The 11729-nt window shown below is 40.5% G+C and overlaps 1 protein-coding gene across 4 annotated transcripts in view; it reads left to right on the top strand.

The window, feature by feature from the left end:
- The first annotated feature begins 980 nt into the window (after positions 1-980).
- atxn1a (ataxin 1a) overlaps positions 981-11729 on the top strand; it is a 114063-nt gene continuing 103314 nt past the window's right edge. For 2 of the 4 annotated variants that reach the window (XR_010820206.1, XR_010820205.1), the window contains exon 1: positions 991-1308. The gene's annotated coding sequence lies outside the window, so the exon portion shown is untranslated. Of the gene's footprint in view, positions 1309-11729 lie in introns of all 4 variants that reach the window. The other 2 variants (XM_066715879.1, XR_010820207.1) reach the window with 2 other exon arrangements.

Below are 11729 nucleotides of genomic sequence, written 5' to 3'. Positions count from 1 at the left end.
CCACACCCATTGTCTAGTATGTGTCCATATGTGTGTATGCACTGACTCCTTCCCTCCTACACAATGCTATCGACTCTCTAATCTCATGAAAATAGTTTCCAAGAAAGGCATTTCCATATGGGAATCTGAGAATTTTAACGCCTAGGTGTTTTGTAAAGCCCCTTCACCAAAGTAAACCGGACACTGTACAATAACCTTTTTGTTAATGTTGTATTCCCTTTGTGTTGTGCATATGGTGTTACTTGAGAATTGCAGCCCCTTTGGAGGTGCTTAAACACATAGACTACTTTTCTTCAGCTGGACAGATGTTGGTTGTATACCACTAGTTAATTCACACATAACGATAAAATATATTCTTTCCATGACTGTTAAGTGTGCAAATCAATGCACTTTTTATGATGCTTACTGATAAACAAATCTCAAATCTCTTTTATTATATATATTTTTAACTATGTCGCACAACTAAAAATACAATTGCTTTTGCTGAAGATCCTCAAATAAACAAAGAAGGGTATTTATATGAATTTATTCAATGGTGGCCAAATCACCATCACCCAACACACTCAGTTAAGATGCTTTTCTCTTCTGAGTTGCTTCCCTAAAAATAGATCACCTAAAATAAGCAATTTGGTACATGCATTTGCAAAAACACCCAACCAGGCTTTTCACATGTTCATGACAGCTCCATTCTTCCATGCACAACTGCAATTGCAATATAAAGCGCATACATGTGCACCCCAGCCCTCATTTGTCATTTGCTGCACTATTGTCCCTCCTAGGAATAAAACAGCAAAGTTTGCTTTAGCACCCAGCAGGAGAGGAACTTCATTAACGGCTTGGGCTTGATCCGTGTGGACAAGCCGCAGCTGTCAGCACGACGACATCAACAACAGCTACAAAAAAAAAACCAAACCCCCCCCCCCACAAAATAACAAAAAGAAAAAGCTCCAGGTGTGAAGGAGTTAAGCCCGGCTGTAACTTCGTGTGGTGTGGGTATGCCTTAATCCGTGACTCTTGGAGGCTTGCCAGCGAGTTGCCTTGCCTCCATCCCCTTCTTGCATAGTGTTGTAGGATCCTTGAGCTATTGCAGAGGCGGCCAACTGCTCCATATTTGGCTTCTCTTACACATTCACAGAGAGAGAGAGAGAGAGAGGGAGAGAGAGAGGGAGGAGGGAGGTGGGAAGAGCCAGCGAGCTTTGCTGCAGACATCACTCTAGTAGCGGAGGGGAGACGGACCGCTCGTCCCTGCAGGAAAGAGAGCCCTGGCAGCCGGAAAAGCCACCGCTGTCTCAGCCGTCGCACCGCACAGTAAGTCCTCGGGGTTCATTCGCACACATCCCTTCGCCCGGGCAGCACGGACGACGCGAGTCCCGAAGTGACAGGGATGGCTGTGTGTGCAAGTCGGAAGGGACGCAGTGGCTCCCGGCGCTCGTCTGTGCGGGTTTTTTTTTTATGAGAATAAAGGCGCACTTTCGAGTGGCTCGGGGGGCGGAGGAGAGGTGAAGCCGGGCTTGTCGTGCAGGGTTGTCTGTCGGTCTCGTCGCGGCAGGGCAGCCCAGAGGGGGGAGAGGGAGAGCGGGTGTTGCGGGGAAGTGTAGCCGGAATCGGAGCGCACTCAGCCGGGGCTGCTGTAGGACAAGCCCGCTCCTTACTGCGCCACTGCACCCTCCTCTAGCGGCTGCGCGCTGCACTGCACGGCTTACTTCCTAATCGCCGCTTGCAGAGTGTGTGTAGTGCAGTCCATCCCGCTGTCAAACAAATGCGTTTTTCTGTCATTGCTGGCACTGCTTATTCAGTCGCAACTCTTTTTATTAGCCGTGACGGCCAGGTGAGCTGATAAGGAAGCAGCAGATAGAAGTTGAAAAGCAATTTAAAAAGAAAGATGGACCATGAATCGTGTTGTGTGTCATTATTACGCTCACCACTCATAGCATGTACGGTGTGTGTATTTTAACCATAACATATGCGTCTATGAGGTTGATTGCTAACATGCAAAACCAAAACCAAAACCAAAACCGAATGCATGTATATACAAGTTGAAGGTGCATTTTACTACACATAACCCCGGCCCGTCTGGCGGTGTTTAAAGCACACTTTTCCGCCCGTCTGCCCGTGATGTCATCCCAGCCCGGCGGTGCTAGTTATATAATGGGCTGCTATTTGGACTGTGTTTACAGTGAGGGATGGCTGTGCGCAGCCGGGTTTCCTTGCAAAACTACTACAGCTCGCATACATGACCATTGCGTGCGATTGCGTGAGCGCTGGAGCTGTCCCAGGACGCGGCGCAGCATGCCCAATTTCCCCTTTCGTTTCCCCTCGTATGCACGCTGTAGTAGTCAGTTTCAGCAAGTGTTTCGTAATATGCTACACTGTTAGCCCAGCTGACAGTATTTACGTCGCGATTAACGCTGGGATTCATTTGCAGAATGCCTTCCTCATTCATTGCCATGCTTGCCCGTTTGAGTGCAGTTATTGATCATTGTATCTTATTAGAATCACTGTTATGGTGATTAGTATTATATATGTGTGTGTGTGTGTGTGTATACTGTATGTTTGCATGCATGCACACACATATAGTTGCATAGTTGCAATACCCCAAGTGCTTTTTTCTTGAACTAAAGGGACTATTTGCACGGTCCCGGCTGATCAGTGATTGACAAGGAGCTGTTCAGAGGCAGTTGAAAGTTGCCTGCCCCGGCCCCGGCAGCGCTGAGCCGCAGTCTGGCAGTCCGGCTGTGCGCAGACTCGCCGTGATCAATCAAGCAATTAAGGCGCGCTGCCATGGCAACAGACAGTTTTTATTTGTCCATTCAGGTGTGCTGGCCTTATGAACGAGCCAGTGCTGTTTCCATCCTCCACTTACACGGGCACTGCATAGTAATTCTTGCCGGGTTCAGTTTTTCCACGTTTCTTTTGCAGTCTACCTGATTAGTTTTTTTCAGTTGCAACTACTACAAGTGCAGATGTTATTGCTACTGCTACTGTTACTACTACTACTACTACTACTACTACGACCACTACTACCATAGACTGTCTCTGTTTTACAGATAGTTTTGTATCAATTTCATACATTTAACATGAAGTAGAAGAGTTGTTTTTTCATAGAAGTCAGGAAATAGCTGTTTCTAATTTGGTCTAAACATGTCACATTCACACACACACACACACACACACACACACACACACACACACACACACACACACGACTATGAGTTTCACAATTCCCCAAGAGCTAAGTGCCCAAGATATGATTTGTTTACGAGTTGTATAATGCTTCAATATGGAAATTGAAATGCAGAATAGATGAATTTTCATAATATATATTATTTGTGCTTTTTAAGTGCCAAAGTTGGTTACTTCAGAATAACATGATAAAGGAATTCTGCGTGCAGCTATAATGTGCAGCTGAATGATAAAAATCGTCATTCTTCTACTATTTACTTTACCCCTATAAACAGACACGCGGAGTGTGGTTAAAATTGCTGTAAACGTATGCCATTGTGAACTGTGAAGTATATTTCAGCTGTAATACCCCCCAGCCCAGGCACAATAAATATTAATTTCAGCAAATTAACTTCATTGGACTCAAATGTTTATTTTTCCAAAGGTGTTTTAGCAATTTTCCTTAACTTCCTTTTCCTTAATTTTCTTGGCTGATACCAGTATCCCCGCATTGCATCGAGAACTGCTAGGTAGGCTATCAAACCTGCATGCTACAGCCCAGGTATTAGTATTATGTTTCCCTCCGAGTTATTGACAGGCCCGTATAACGATCTTTCTAATTGTTTGTCCGAGAGTGTAAGACTGCAGGGACACACCTCAACCTCAGGTTACAAACTTCATATTTCAATAAAGAGTCACATTGTCTTCCCAAGTCTGTGATGTGGCCTTCTGGCTGTGAAGACTGAGAGTTTTTTTGTTATAATAAGCTTTTCTTCCCACTTATTTGTGCTGCACTGCTCTCTGAAGCATTTAACACAGTGCTCTTTCACTTATTTTGGGAAAAAAGCAGTCGATTATGGGTATATTTTGGGGGAAAAGTTTTAAACTTGGGCATAAATGGATGCTGATTGAATTTGAGTTGAAAAGAAAATGGTCTCTGTTTAAGAGTAAGCAAAACATATTTTTTTCTCTCTCTGACCAAAGGCCTGCACCAATGTATCTATCTACAGAGCAAAGTCAAACTGCTGTTCATGAATTCAAGTGGCAAATTATCTTAACCATATTGAAAGCCTTCCAGAAGCCCAGTCAAAAGGGAATAATTGATTTAAAAAGTATGACGCATAGGGAGGAACTACTACATATATGTCAAAAAAATGTTTGGTTAATTCTGGTACTTTTTGAAGTGAATTCCCCCTTATGGAGTTTGGTGTTTGGATGGAATCATACTGCATTATTTGTTGTTGGACGCAATTCTTTCCTCTTTGGATATGAAATCATGCAGTGTGTGTGAGAGAGTCGAGAATACTGTGGTTTCTAGTTCTTTATTTGCTACTTTTTCATCTTCCTTTTCACCCACGTTCCTTCTGTGTTTACCCCACTCAACCTGCCTAATCAAGATTAAAAACATGCCTCTGCTTTTTAATTTATTTAGCCGAACTGGCATGAATGAGTTGTGTTTTTTTAAATGATGGATAGTGATAAACCCTTATCCAGAATCTAAGTGGAAACGGTTTGCAAGTGCTGTATCTAGGCCCACAACTTGGTTTAATGTGACACTAAACTGCAGCTCATCTGCATCTGTTTACAAAATTCTTTCATCGTTTAGCATACATACTATCCGAAACCTGACCTTGTTGCCAGTCAAGTCTTTTTGCATTCCCTTTTGCATGTTTAAGTTATGTACATTTTTAAGCAGATGACAGCTAGGAAAATCCCTTGTTCCAATTTATAATCAGAAGCTTATATTTGGGGATTGCCAACAATTTAACAGATGATAGTGCACAACGGAGGCTCCAAATAAACATTAGAAGGAATAATACCAATAGTATTTAACATGAGAGCCCAGAGGCAGTCTAAACAAGGCAAGGTGATGCTATAAGACTGATCAGTACTAAGGGAAATACTTTAAAATACAAAAATTACTATACATGTCTGAAAAGCTGCTTTACTGTAGGTTGTGCTGGTATTTTTAACTCGCCATACGCATCCATGCTGGAATCAATGTTTACATTGTTTCATATGGAAGTAATTTGCTCTAATAAGTAAATGAGAGTGGTAAAGAAACATATGTCAATTTCTTTGAAAACTGTAGACCATGTTTTAGTGGTGAACAACATCTCAAAGGGATTACAAGGAGTTGTGTAACACTAGGGGCCTGGTAAAAACACAGCAGTGGCTGTGAAACCCTTCAGATTAAACTTAGTTTTTATAGTCGGCTGGTCTTTTTTTTCCACTTCACTTTGTGACAGGCTACTGGTACTGAATTAGAGCCTCTTTCAGATACGAGTGTAGTGAGATGTTTTCTTTAAATTGTACTGCACACAGTAACCTGAGTAATTTCTGGTTTGATATGCTTGGAGCACTTGTGCATTACTAAGAAAGTAGAAACTGATTGAAAGAGTTTATCGTGCCACAGGTTCATTGCATGGAGCAGGCAGAATTTGCACCAGGCTTGTTGATCCAAAGAAACTGATTTTCTACAAGCTGAAATCGAGTTCTTGGATTTTCTTCCACAACGACAGAAGCTAACCGAATGCAAATATTCAACCGATACAACATGCTCAGTGACAGTTATTTAAATCCATAAACGGAACAACAACAACAAAACAAACAACCCCACTCACAATGAAGAAAATCAAACACCCCAATTATCAAACATTTTCCTTTGCCGAATAAAGTCCTTTTCCTCGCAGACATCAATTTTTCGACAGTTATTTTATTATCATTTTAGCCTGATCAGGTGGTGGTGTTCTGCTGTCGTTTTTGATGAATGACCAAATCTAAACCCCCACAATTAAGCAAATAAAGGCCTACTCTGTGGGCATGTTGGGGTTCATAATATTCCATCTGTTTCTGCCTTTCAGCTCCTTAATTGCTGACAGTGTGTCATATTGTTCCCACATTCAATAGCTTTTCTTCAAGCAAAATAACTTGTTAAGCAGCATTTTAATTTCAAGTGCAAAACCTCTACTCGCAATGAATCACACGAAAAAGCCTCTGAAACTGGTCATAAATTACAGTCTACAATTATGGTTATGTAGATTCTACAGAGTTTTCATTATGGACGTGATGAATGTAAGTGTGTGCTTGTCAGTGGGTTTTGGGTTCTTGATGGATTCCCAGCCATTTAGGCCATTACCTGCATAGCTTGATAAATTCACAATAACAAGTGACCACTAGCCAATATACAACCGAAAACCATAGCATCATCAATAAAGACACGAACGATACACATAGAAGCATATAAGGTATTTTTCCCTCAGACCAAGTTCTTAATTACTGAGGCTAATGAATCCTTTAATTGAGTAGTTTTCTTAATTAGAACTGTTTTAATTATTCCCTGCCTGCTCCCAGTCCTTTATTTAAAAATCTGCTTTCATTAGGTGTATAGTTGGCAAGGTATTTACTTAGTAGGTTCAATCTTTCCTTAGGTTTGCGGAATACATTTTTTCTCTCCTGTGGCTGTCCTAACACCCTTTAATAAATCACAAATTAATGGTGAGAGTTACACTGTGTCAAACACTCTTATTCTAAAGCATCTTATTTCTGCGTGGGGCCTAAATTCCAGACATCTAGTCATTGAAACCGATTATTCAGGGGGATTTCTCAACCTGTTTACTTGTCATAGAGTTATCATAAACCTTGTAAAAGTGAGTTTAGAAATGTCTCACCCAGGAAATAGTTCAATTAAAAACGCTGAATGAAGCTGTATCATTAAGAGCTCAACATCCCAAAGGATTCAGGATATGTCAACGACCAGGATTGTAGTAAGGAATCAAATAACAGGAAAATAAGTAACAATACTCTGAATGGTTAGAACACTCCCAGGACTTATTTTTGGCTTTGTACAACCGGTTCTATTATTTAACCTGTATTTTACTATGAAGTGCTTAGAGCCACATACAGATTTGTTATTGTCCTATATTACTCCACCACTTACATTAGTACTATGGAATGTGCTGTCACTTGGGCATAATTGTGGAGTGTACTACTGGCTGTAATTAAACTGTAATGTGAATGTCATTTCCTGGAATGAAGCTCCATTTAAATAATCTGCTGTGAGTTCAGGTCTGACACGACTGAAGTGCTAAAATACAAAACAGAAGTCGGGCTGGTATTAATGACAGAGAACATGCGAGTGTGAAATTGTCCACTGCCAAGTCTGAAGGAAGTTGAAGTTGAATCAAAAGGATGATGCACAAAAGGGAGAGAGATTCCTGGTAAGGCAAATGAGATGTTCGTATGAGAAGACCAGCTAATTTCCTGTATGTGAAGATGTTACATTTCTAACTTGGTGGTGCTTCAGTATTACATCGCCCATTTGTGTCATTTTACCTTGGAATATGTGCTACTTCTGGATTGTTTTGAATCTGCAGTCAAATTGAATGTAGTGCAGTAATGATGCAGTAGTTCTCCTCGTTGAATAAAATGCACCATTTGACACTCCTGCCCCTGGGTCACTTGAGTAATAATTAGCCATTTGCTCAGTTAATGCCAGATATGGTCAAATCTGTTAGTTAGAGAAGACACTAACTTGCAAATGCCCAATATTTGAGTCAGATTAAAAACAGATTACGAACTCAATAAATTGCTTCACAGCCCCCAAGGGCCAGTATCCTCAAATGACAGCCTTTTGCGTAATTGTTTATTAGACTGAATCCAGGCAATTGTCCAATTAAAGAATATAATAATGATAACAAATCCATAACTACAATCTGTGGTTGCTTTACTAATATATTTTTTACAGGGCAAATAGGGCTTGAGAACAGGGCCTGTATTTCAGTGGTGTGTGACGTGTCTTGCCTGTCAATATTTTGCAGAAAACATAGATGGATTACAATGTAGTACTCATTACACCTTGAACACACACACACACACACACACACACACACACACGCACACAGGAGGGCATAGTTATTTTGATTTAGATTGTGTGTAAACATGCAGTGTGAATCTAGGATTTTCATGTCAAGGCCTGGAAACTCCTTTTAAATAAATATTTAGTATCGTGACACAAATCTAGTAGTTTGTTACACATGTTAAGTTCCAGTTCTTATTTCTCTCTGATTAATGTTCACTCATGCACACAGTGACATAAAAAAAATACTTAGATGCACACGTGACCAGAGGGATCCCTTTTCCATTATAAATAGGGAAAAAAATAATATTTATAATAATGTTTTGTGTCCTATAAGTCTTTTAAAAACATCTTTCTCTTGAGATGAGTACAAAATACACAACCTGCAGAGGACCACCATCAGATATTTTGTGTCTGGCTTTGTTGATACAGTGAAATCTAAATTCAGACAGTGCATCTAGTGTACGAGATTACATCAGAGCGGAGACGCCAAACACACATAATTCCCCTCCTTTCCTGTAGGGAAGTTAACTTCACGGTTAAGAATATAATAGAACTAGTTGACTTTCATATGATATGTATTAGGTAATCTAAGGTTGTTCAGTTTTATATTTCTGTTGATCAAATTTACTATAGGAGCCTGAAGTAGGCCTGGTCTGGGCCTTGTTTGCTTTGAAGTAGTAGCTGCTTTCAAACTGTTTTGTAGTAGTTACGTGATGGAAAATGCAGAATAACGAGGCCTCAGAGATGACAGGGATTTGTAGCCTACATTAGGTTGTCATAGCACCTTGCTACAAAGTACCATGTACCTGTTTTAGCCTCAGAGGAGTTACAGACTCTAAAGATCTTTGATGTGTGACTGAATGGGTGTGTTCTTGTCAGGGGAAAATATCATTAACCCTGTGTATGTTACATTTTGGAAACTTTATAGCACTATAGGACGTTTTTGAGTTTCAAAAATCGGTTGACTGCATATATCGTCTTTGCGCTGTTTGTGTTTCTGGAATACATTAACACATCCGACTTGAGGGGGCTGATTTCTGGGGTTGACTTCTGAATTTAATCCTAGAGGGTCTTTTACAGTATGTGAGTGAAATTTAGCTTAATAGAGTTTACAAAGTATTTTGAAAGAGAGACTCAAACACAGACACACAGGATAAATTAACCACTTTCTTGACAGCATCTTTTTATGTCAGTTTTATGTGTGTGGTCCCGGTTGCAACACACAGAAAAAGGATATAAACAAATTGAATTTTTTTAAAAGATTAAGGAGAATGATTAAAACAAGTATTTTATCGGTTTTCATTTGAAAGTCATTCCGTTTGGTAAACAAAAAACAAACAAGCTTTATCATTAACATCTTGTTTTATTACAGCTGGTTTGTCTTTTTATTTTCTGCACCCTTGAGGAGAGACTTTAATTGTTCAGCATTCAAGTTGAAAAGCAATTTATTTATCTTTCGTTACTGTTATTATAGTAATTTCTGTGCCATTTTCAAATCTGCCATATTCTCCACATTATTTATTTATTTATTTCGTAAATTAGGACCCAGTCAGCTAGTTGTTTGAATGCCAAGAATCACTGAAACTGATATATGAAAAGGCCACTGCAGATCACCTTGGGAAAAATGCTGTCTCAGACAACGATCACCTTTACAGACCCTCACACAGTGTGATGCAGCTGCAGTAACATCCTCTCTCCTTTCCAACCTATACTGTACATATCAGTTTTAGAATGGCACTTCACTGCCACTTTATATGGGGATAACTGGAATCAACCTTGATAGCTGGCTATATCTTTAAGGACAGAATATTCCAGCAAATGAACAGGGTCATATTTCTCTTTAACTTAAATACATTCTGTAAAATAAATGAATGAAAGTACTATGTCACACATTCCTGCTGTCTTATTCTGAGCTTGCCTCTTCTAGATGTTTCATTGTTCACAAAAGAGCCGGGACAACATTCGTAAAGCCCTACGTGTCAGTTGCTGATAAGCTGGCAGTAAAATAGTAGCAACTTGGAAAGAGTTGTAGAAACCTTCCTGGTAGTGTAATTCTGTGTATGTGTGGGAGAGAGGCTGTGTCACTCGGTGCGGTGTGCGATCAGTGCCATTGCAGTATGCAGTCACTCACGTATTCCCTTTTGGTTATTCTTTCTCCTTGTGTTTCTGTTATTCAGTGGTGGCAATGGGAATAACAAAGAACTTAGGTGCTAATTGGTGTAAGAGGGTCTCTGTTTATTTTTTTTTTATTATTATTATTATTATTATTATTATTATGATGCTGTCAGCATGGATTTCATGTTATTATGGACATTTTGAATGGAACATCCCCTGGAGGGAGAACTTGTTTCTGTGCAAAGTTGCATTTTATAATTATTCTGCTGCAAATGGAAAACTCAAGGAGAGACGTATATGAGTCCAGATAAGATAAGAAACAGATAAGATTCATAATGCATAGCAGTTTTCTTTATTCAAGGTTTTTCCAGTGGCAGGTTCTTGCATGCCAAGTCGGATCGCTGGATGTAGCCTGTAATTTTACTTTCAGGACATTCGCATAGATGTCCAAAGATAAAACAACATTAAATGTATTGGTCTTCTGCTTTCCTTCGGGACAATTAGTACAAGAGCCTGCAGCCGGTAAAAAGTGAAGAAAATGTACCTGCTATGCAATGGTTGTGTTCTCTATTTCTCTGAGGTCCCTTTAAGGTTCTCTGTATGCATGGCACACACAAATTTAATATTAATACCATGCCTTTGCCAGTGGATGTGTCACCTTTGTCTTAAAAGAATGTGTGTGTGAGGTGAAAAGGCTGGAATGATCGCAAATAAAGCAAAATACAGGTTATGGGAATCAAAAAGAGAGGGTAATAAAAATGCAGTGGAAGAGAAACGCAGAACAAGATATAGTATCTAAATTGGTAGCAAGTAAGGTACAGAGTTACAATACAGTAATGTTGAATGGTGTACATGCAGTAGCACAGCGAGTTGAGTTGTTGATCTTCTGTAGTGGGTGGAGTCAAATAGTTCTGTGGCGAGAACTGATAGTAGGTTGCAAAGCAAAGGGAATATAGGACCCACAGGTGTAAAGGTGAAATAGGAGAAGAAAGGGGGGAGGAGGCAGTCAAGGAGGAATGAGGGATAGAATGAGAGCGCAGTATGGAGATAGAGAGGGTAGTGGGATGTGGGAGTCAGGACTGCGAAAGAGCTGGAAAACATCAGGTATAGGAGCAGTAGAAGGAGGCAGAAAAGGAGGGGGAGGTGGTATTATGTAAGGAGAGATGGATACTTTGGTTTAACAGAGATGAGATAAGATGGGAGAGTGGAGATGTACAGGTCAGGAGAAATGCTTCCACTTCATCTGAGCACAGTACAGTTTAGTATGGGCTGAGGGGAGGAAGACCATCCCTGGAAGATGAGACCGCAGCAGCTGGAGGAGTGCTGGAGGAAACGGCTGAGTGCTCGGAGAATGAGTCAATGGGGGGAACGAGGTGAGGAGGCTAGGTGGAGAAGGGGAGTGGAGGTTGTGGTACAAGATGACAAGGAATGGGATGGAGGGGAGAAACGCGGATGACCTATCAGCCTGCCCTGTCAAGGAAAGAGTGGAAAGGAGAAAGAGTCAAACATGAAGGATCCCAGATTTTTGAATGAAAGCAGTCAAGCTCATTCGGAAAGAAAGTCAAACAGAGGAATTTCCAAGGTTAGTTCA

Source organism: Amia ocellicauda, chromosome 10 (assembly GCF_036373705.1).
Source record: "Amia ocellicauda isolate fAmiCal2 chromosome 10, fAmiCal2.hap1, whole genome shotgun sequence".
NCBI classification, from domain to species: Eukaryota; Metazoa; Chordata; class Actinopteri; order Amiiformes; family Amiidae; genus Amia; species Amia ocellicauda.
Note: the sequence above shows the minus strand (reverse complement) of the source record. Positions and strands in the feature narration are given on the sequence as shown.